Source organism: Empidonax traillii, unplaced genomic scaffold (assembly GCF_003031625.1).
Source record: "Empidonax traillii isolate 1590-97213 ecotype Southwest subspecies unplaced genomic scaffold, ASM303162v1 scaffold69:size3087049, whole genome shotgun sequence".
NCBI classification, from domain to species: Eukaryota; Metazoa; Chordata; class Aves; order Passeriformes; family Tyrannidae; genus Empidonax; species Empidonax traillii.
Window position 1 is genome coordinate 1081155 of NW_020955262.1, and position 9029 is coordinate 1090183.

At 36.7% G+C, this 9029-nt stretch overlaps 1 long non-coding RNA gene across 5 annotated transcripts in view; it reads right to left on the bottom strand.

The window, feature by feature from the left end:
• Positions 1 to 5640: 5640 nt before the first annotated feature.
• LOC114055851 overlaps positions 5641 to 9029 on the bottom strand; it is a 60691-nt gene continuing 57302 nt past the window's right edge. For 3 of the 5 annotated variants that reach the window (XR_003570848.1, XR_003570845.1, XR_003570849.1), the window contains 4 exons: positions 6910 to 7003; positions 6198 to 6265; positions 6038 to 6109; positions 5641 to 5953 (listed from right to left, as the gene is read on the bottom strand). This is a non-coding gene — a long non-coding RNA (uncharacterized LOC114055851). Of the gene's footprint in view, positions 5954 to 6037; positions 6110 to 6197; positions 6266 to 6909; positions 7004 to 8479; positions 8616 to 9029 lie in introns of all 5 variants that reach the window. The other 2 variants (XR_003570846.1, XR_003570847.1) reach the window with 2 other exon arrangements.

Here is a 9029-nt window from a genome sequence, read left to right on the forward strand (position 1 = left end):
AAATAAGCTGTGAGCTCTTTCCCACCCACATACCTCAAGCTTCATGAAGCGAAGGAGACTGTCATGTGGTGGCAAAGGCCAGATTATCATAATGTGGGTGTGATGTTTCTGCCCAAAAATACCCTCCTGCCTGTTGTGTTCCGAAGCTCCTTATTTGTACCTGCAAAGTATCAATCTGCACACACATTCAGTGTCCAAGTGCTCTGTGTCCAGGGCCACCCACACTTTGTCCGTGGGTAGAAATGCTCTCTCCGTAGGTGGAAACATGTGTTTTCCAAGTACATGTTCTTTTGTTTCTCTCTTCCCCCTCCCCCAAGAGTGGCATGTACCTCTGCATTTTCCCTCAGTGTAGGGTGTGTGGGACCATACTTGTTTTACAGTTCCCTTGTGTGTTGGCTTATCAAATCCTCAGCTTGTACAAACTGGTGTCATTCCACTGAAATCAATAAAAGTATGTTGACTCCAAAACCAGCAGAGAATCTGAATTTGTTAGCAGACTGTGATCCATGATTCTTGAACAATGTACTGCAATTGTTTTGGGGATGTACAGAGATCTTCCTGTCGAGTCTCTAGAGGCTTCCTTTAAGATACGCTGTAGGCCACATCTGGCTACTGTCTTTGTCTTTTTTTTTTTTTTTTTTTCTTTTCTGGTGTCTTCTACAATTACATCAAGAATGTCTCTCTAAGTTCTTCTAGTTTTGTTATCCCTCTAGTAGTTTATGGCCTCCCTAAAGTGTGTTCCCTGTCCCTGTCTGTAGGAGAGCACATGCTCACTTCATCATGTCTGTCAGTCTGGGAACCAGCAGCATATTGATGCTGAGTGAACTGGGTGGCATTTAAATGTAAATCCATTGTCATGAACTCAGGGCTTATCATGGCTCATTATTTTGAGGCAAACACAGTAATCAGCTCAGGATGTACTTTATGAGAATTAGCAATGTTTTACACATCAGATGGTGATGTTGACTTTTTGAGGGCAACCACCTGGACTCAACTCTCGCTAGCTAAAACTAATATTTTTATATTTCTTTTTGTTTCAGAGTTTCAAAATGCTTGTGATAAAGCACTTTAATTACTGTTTAATTTCTAAATAATAGATCTATGCAATCATTTAGTTAATAGCATGATTATTGGGATAACTTGCACGTACCTATAGATGATACTGTAGTTTAGATACATAGTTTATGTATATTGGTAGTTTATCTTGAGTGCAAGGTGAAACTTCCACTATCTTGATGACCAGGTGCATGTTAGTTTCCAGCTATTTCTCTTCTTTACCTACCCTGGTATCTGAACCTTCTGAACGCTGTTATCATAGATTTGTGGTATCTGGTCCATTTTAAACTTGTTTTTCATCCTAAAGACCTAGCATGACATTTCTAATGGCAAAAATAATGATTATTAGAAAAAAAAAAAAAAAACAAAACACAAACACCAAACAAAACATAACCATATATATCATCAGGTCTCATCACAACTTTTAAGGCTAGCAGCTGTACCTTATGAAGTAAAATTAGGAAAAATCAAAATACATATCATGGGCGTAAAGTTTCTGTTCTAATTTGTGGCTTATGTGGATTAGAGTTTCTGCACCTGAAGTTTTCCTGAAATTTTTAGTATCAGTTCATATCCAAACATAGGAGGAGACAGTATTTTTGTTTCTAATGGCAATGTGAAGGCAGTCTCAAAAAGGGAAAAAGTAGGAAATGGGCATTTCCATCAGTTTTTCTAAGAACCCTATTTGGAAGCTGTGTAACTTGAACACTTGCCCTGTTTCATCCTCAGATCAATAATTCCTGAACTCCAACACAAACTTTCCCTTACGTTTGTCAGAGGTATTTGTGTTCAGTTTGTGATTACTGGTTGTTATGAAGTGAAGGCTCTAACATGGCAATGCAAAATCCTGAGCTTGTAGAAATATTTTGGGTGCAGGCAGCAGGAAGGGCAGTAAATCATTAAGCTTCTATTGCCTCTTTTGCAGCTTGTACTCTTAAAACAAAAATAATGTGAGGTGAAATTAAGTAAAAAGGCAAGTTTTAGTATCGGGGTTTTTTTGTTAAATCATGATAGTCTTCTGCTTGTATTCAAAGTATTTGTATTCAAAGTACTAATACATGCTACTGTGTAATTTTTACCACTAAGTTTCAAAACGTTAATGATGTTTCTGGAGGAGGGATGAGCTATATTTTGAAAAAAAATATAAATCTCTAAGTTCAAGAAATTGCCAGTGTTGCATTTCAAGGGGATGACATAATCTGTTTTAAACTAGGAACGAACTTGTGGACACTGTATTTATGGAATAATGTTAGATAAATTTAAATGTGTTAACTTTGTGGTGCCATTACAAATGCTATTTTTGGCTGAAAAGGAGCAGTGATTGCTTGTAAAATAAAGAGGCATCAGATTATTTCAGCTAGCCTTGGCTGGGCTCTTTGGAATGTGGTCTGCATTGCTGGCACTCACACTTAAGGAGGATGCACAGGAAGGAAAAAATGTAAAGTTAAAATAAAATTATACAAACCTAAATAAAAGAAAGGCCAAGATGAAAAAGTTATTTTGTAGTGGGTGTCACCAGGCAAGTGCTTAAGAAAAAATCATTGGTTTCCATTGTAACTCTGGCAAGTAACAAAGGTATACATTAAGAAGAAAAAAAAAAAAAGTGGTCAGCAAGAAAAACACGGTATTTACATGAGATAAAAGTCAGGATTGCAGATCGTTCTCTTTTTCCCAAAAAAACATCATTGGAGTCCAGTTGTCTAGATACTGCTTCCATTTCAATTATAAACTACTTCTATATTTAACTCTTTCATTTGCAGTGCCACTTTACCATCTGTAAAGTAAGAGATGTTAGTGTGGTGGTGTCAGCTGTGCCAAAAAGCAAGTCTATCATATTCATCCTGCCATGGTTCTGAATATCACAGATTATTTCTATCACAGGAATTCTTTGACTTGTAGTTTTACAGATATAACCAGGTGTCTGCCTGTACTTGCTAAACAGAAGTTATAGCCTTAATGTAGAAGTTGATGAATTAGATGTTTTAATCCATCTGATGCCAGAAGCAAGGGAAAAGAAAGTACTTGGAGATGATTAAAAAAAACAACATCTCCAAACCTTATAACAAACCCTTAGTACCACCTCTGCTGTCTTCAAGCACAGTAACGTGTACACTTGGGAACAGCAAGTGATCTCTTGTGTATGGGAAGTATATTCCTTCTTCTCTCCCTGCACTGCTGGAAAACCAGTGCTCCTATTATGTCAAGGTCCATCGCATTTGCTGCAACTTTGATGTGCTTGACCTAAAAATATTGCTGGGAGTGAATTATTTACAGTGACACCGAGGAGCAATTTTCTAGAATGTTTCCATGGCCTGTGGGCATTGTGCTGAGTACATATGTGTCATATTAACAAAAACCAGGAAAATTACCACGAAACCTTCCCACAGTATTTCACAGCAGTTGTTAAAAAGTTGTGATTGTTCTGTGGCTTTACAGCATAAGGAAAGATGAGTGCAAGCCAACATCTCTTGTGGGGTGTGGAATAAGGGTATTGCTTTCCAATAAACATTATTAAATAACTAGTGTGTAGAGGTTGACTTTAAGTTGTGTGAAATACTATATATCCATACATTAGGAAGACATTTTTCTATTTCTATATGAAAACATGATGCAACTAAAAACTCTGATAAATTTAATGCTAGGCACCATTAAAAAAGACCACTGTTGCAGAATCTCCTCTTCAGAAACCAGTAAAAACTTGTGGTCCAGGTGGAAATATTTTTTTATATTTTTAATGGGTATGGACTGATTATTTGTGCCTAGGTCAATGCTGGCTGAGGTTTCTGCACCCTGTTCTAGTAGGGTGTGAATCATTTATCTTCAATTAGTAAGTCTATGGAAAAAAATTGTTACAAATCAGGGGAAACATGTATTTTGAGAAAAAGTACTGCCTTAGAAAAGGATATAAGTTTATCTTTTTTTTTTATTTATTTTTTTATTTTTTTATTTTTTTTACATTGGAGTCTTTTTCTCCTTAATGCTAATCATCCAGACATTATCAGTACAGAAAACATGTACAGAAACCACTCACGTTCCAGGACACTGGTTCTTTCCAATGTCACGAAATTCCAGAAACATCTGTTTTGATAAGTATTTTCTCTCTAAAAAACACATAACATAGCTATAACTACCATTAATAAATGTATTGCAAAACCAAGACCTAGGTTTTAGGTTTCAGTAAGGAACTTGGGTTTTGGTACAGTATGAATCATAGTTGCTACAGCTTAATTTGAAAATTTCTCCTTCCAGATAGAAGGTATACCTCTGAGCCTTGCTTTTAATATGATCTTTATCTATCTGCAATATGTAAGTCCATAGTAATTCAAATTCCCATTTTTGTAGAAATGGGTAAACCTAAAGATACAGGCTTATCTCTGAACAGCATTGCTGAGAAATCATTCATGCATAGCAACCCTGCCTTTTAATACCTTTCTGTCTCCGACCATGATAGTATTCAGTGAGCAACAGACCCTGTGGGTTCATCTCTAGTAAATATTGGAATAAGAAAAGATAGTCTTCCAAAATATAATTTTTAAATAATGTCCAAATAGTTTCACGATTTATTTTGCTGGTATGATTACACCTTTAAGGGGGCCTGATTTTTTTTTCTATAAATATTAGTTTTGCATATAGCAAAGGACTGATCTCTTTCAGGATTGAAATATATCTTTACCATTTAATTAGACTGAGAGCACAAAGTTCAAGTACAGGTGTTTTGTCCCATGGCAGCCTTGATATTTATATCCTTTTCAGTTGCTATATGGTGAAAAGTAAAAAAAGGCAAGCACAATACACAAGATAATAACTTGCTGTGTAACTTATGTGCTGAGGAAACTTTGTAAATAACCAAACTAAAGTTTTATTTATGAACCCCCCATAATGAGGAACAACAACATGATTGCTATGACATTACCCAACCTTTGTAAGCAGTTCCTACTGCAGAATATTTGAGTTGCACCAAGTCTAAAGACTGAACTTACCTTGGATGATTGTGTGATGTGAGAAATGTAGGCTGGTCTCTCTATGTCTGACCAGGCTAATAAAGGGTTGTAAGGAAATAAGGACAAAAATGTGAGCTTATTTATGCTTTTATTTTCGTATTAGTGTCTGCAATACTGAGAGTGTGACATAGGTACTCAGTTTACAGTAATTTTACAATTTAACTACTTTTCCATTATTATTTCTGGATATACACTTCTCTGTCATCTTTCAGGTATCTAAAAAAGCCAAATGCAATAGTATGGTTTGTCTACTATTTATGTGCTCAGAAACAATTTCGTATCAAAATAATTATTTGATATAACATTTGATCCACAACTTTGAAATCTCATTTACTCCCATTTGTATTTGTCATGACAAGCATAGAAAATTTTTCTTAACTATTCCACAATGTCTAGTTAAAATGACATTTAAATATTCTTTTCTTCTATGTCAGGGTCCTTAGAAGAGGATATACAGAGTCTCCTGTACAGTTATTTATTTCTACACACATAATAAATAAGAGTTTTTATGGTTTCAGTGAGACTGAACCCTGTAAGGACAATATTCCAGAAAAAGGCAGGTGGTGTTTTGTTTTTTTTTTCCAGTCAGCTAAGTCAAACACACTTAAAAACAAGCAAGCAAAAAGTGAATACTCCCAACTATTTTTCTGACCAGTAAAATGTAGCTTATAAGAAGTTTGTCTCTCACTACTGCTTTCAGAGCTGCTGTTCCTCTCAACGGCAACTGTAAAATGTGGGGCCACAGTTGCATTCATTGTTCAGTGAGCTTGTCCACAAAGTTAAACCCACCGACAGCAATGAATGTTGATTGTGACCTTTTTTTTTTTTTGTAAAGCTTGGCAGGGTGGGGGAGAAACATCATATGATGGTTAGGTTGCTATCTTCGGTGTTAAGGCCTGAAAGCATGAAGTAAGGAGGAGGATGGTTAGCTGGAGGGTACAATCAACGGTCGATGGTTTTCACTTTAATTCCAAACTCACCGACAGCGTTGAATGTTCACTGAAGCAACCACTACAACAGAACTCCATTGACTTGACCGCAGCCTCAAAGGTCTGAAAGGAGGGGGTGAAAATCAAAATTCACACAGTGATTTTAATCGTACAGGTGATGCAACTTCAATCATTTTTCTCTTACCAACACCAACACCCTTCTCTGCTCATCATATTTCAGTCTTTGTGCAAGGAGCTGGCAGTTTCCCAAACTTCTTTCTATGGAAAGAAAAGAAATTTTACTTATTCAGGCTTTAATAATAAAGGTTGGCGATGCAGGCACAAGTGGATTACTTTTGTCTGTTATTCCCTGAGACTGAACTTCATAGCAAAATGAAACACAAGATCTCATATATGAACAGAACTGGCTAAGAGTGTTATAAATCAGTGTTGCCAATTAGAGATTGCCCAACTGAGCAAAATTTCTTTTGCTGACATGGTTCAATTGGATTTCAACTTGCTTAGGATTGAAGAAAAATGTATTTTCTTTAAAGGAGGCTTAATTTCTCAAGAAACATCTTACAGAAACAGAAGGCCTTTCTTCCTTACAAATTGTCACACACGCAGAACCTGTTATGATAGTTTTCAGGAGAAATAAATAGTGAATTTAGGCTTAGCCTAAATTTATTTCTGTGTATTTTTTTAGGTGGTGGCATGCTGTGCATATCCAGTACTGCTCATCACACAGTAAAGTCCTTATTCTTAAAAATTCCTACCGTAAGATTATATTTTCCCTAATCAATTGTCTTAGTTATTAATAAAAATAAATAATAATTTAGAAAAGAGAGGTGGTAATTTTTGTGTTGTTAAAGGGTTTTAGAGGCTGGATCGGAAGCTAAAACAAGGTAATGTAGGAATTTTACCTTATTTGCATTTGGGAGCAGAGTTCTTCTGCAGAAGGTGTTCTTGATGCTCAGCTGGTCAGAATTCTTTTTTGCTAGGTCTGCTCTTGCTGTGCTGGAACTGTGACTGATTCATTAACTTCTCTGAATTGCTGTTTGTTTACCTTATCTTTTGGTAAAAGATGCTCTATATTCTCTCGTCAATCTCTGATTATTTATAAGTGTCTGTGAATGTTATGGGATTTGTTTCTACGTTTGTAAAGGGAACCTGCACCAAAAGACTGGAGCTGATAGGCACAATGCCTGTGTGTAAACAAACATCATGACAAGGACTTTGTCCTGTTTCTTTCAACTAATTGCTCTGCAGGTAGAGGAGTTCATTACATCATTGAACAAAACTGTATTTTTTTCTAATATTACTGAAGGACAAAGTCATTAATATAGTCTATTGGAGAACTAGACAAGAGTGGAATCCACTAATTTTCTTCTTTATGGTAGATTAGATGTATTTTATTTAGGAAGGCCACTGTGATTAGGAATATATCTGAATTCTAATCAAATGTGGCAGTGCCTCTTTCTTTCCTGATACAACTGTATGGAATATTTGCTGCCAGTAGTTTAGCTTTGAAGTTTATTTTTCCATTTCTTTGTAGTGGTTTTCCAAAGGTTTAATTCCATGGATATTACGAGAAGACTTCTGTACACCAACATGAGTGATGAGAGGATAAGGCTCTCCAACTCAGTCTTTTGTGCATCTGCATCTGTTCAACATTGTTCTAGCCAAATGAACTGACTTTATGGTTTAGGGCTGCTCATGTTTCAGATCCACCATATTATGAGCTTGCTTTTTGTACATCATTTCTTTCAGTACTTATTCCTATGCTCTTATTCCCTGCTTCCATCTGTCACTTCATATTTCAATGTGGGGTGTTGCCTGGATAGTATCTGGCAATCAGGATGGAGGGCAGGAGAGGAAGAGGAGCTATGTAGAGCTTGTGGCTGGGTGGATTGCATCTTAGAAGGAATTACTTTCACAGGTTATTATTAATGCCTCACACCCCCTATAATGGAAAAACCTCAGGATTTCCTTGGTTATCTAGCCTCTGAAATGGACTGAAACTAAGTACAAAAAGTATTCCTGAGTTCCAGCCCTAATTCCTGACGTGTGTAGGTTATGCAGGGTAAATATGCTGTCATCATCTCTCATCTGGTTTTCTTTTTTTTTTTTTTTTTTTTTTTTTTTTTTTTTTGTTTAATCCCTTACCAGGCTTAGCTAGCTGTTACAAATGCCAGCTTTATGTTAAATTTTATTTCAGATCTGCAAGCTTATGTGAACAATCAGATTGGATGTATGTTGGGGTTTTTTTTATTATTTAAGGTTAGTAGGTCATAAATAAACCAAAGCACTTTCCTTGCTACGAGCAATAGGGTCATGGTGTACATGAAATATCGCTTTAAAACAATTGGAACCTAACGTGAATTGACAGAGGTACATGAGGAAGTAGTTCATCGTGTGGCTGCAAAGGCCATGGGGATTTGGACTGCTAGAGCTGCCAGTCTCAGGAATAGATTAGATATCTTGTCTGATGACCTGTACTTAATTTAAGTGACTGCCTTTGCAAGTCCTTCCAGAGGGCAACTGTGTGAAGTAGAGCATCTCATCTTCAGTCTTCAGTCCTCTTCCTCCTCTTCATGGCCTGACCTAAATTGAAGATATGGGTGTTGTGCTGCACAAACAGACAATTACTTTAATGCTATGTGAACTGCATCTTTGGTTCTAATTAGTTACCTTTCCTGTTTTGACCTTGATATCTTGCTTTAAAAGACTAATGTTCCAGCACTGTTCTGGTTAATGCTGGCAGCTGTAGCACCGTGCGCTCATGTTTAACAACGACCTTATGTAGAACGGGAGCAAAAGCTTCTTCTCCCTACTTAGAAATGGTGGAGCTGTCAAAAACTGCTCTGCCCTGCTTATTGCCCCACCTTTCCCTTTCTTCCTGCTCTCTCCCCCACATAGAAATGCTAGATGGAATATGAATGATAGCTGTCAACCAGATACAAGTCTGGCTTGCAGGCTACTTTAACCAGCTGTCTTAGAACTTTTACCAAATCCTACTGCCTGTACAGAAGGGAGTTTTCTT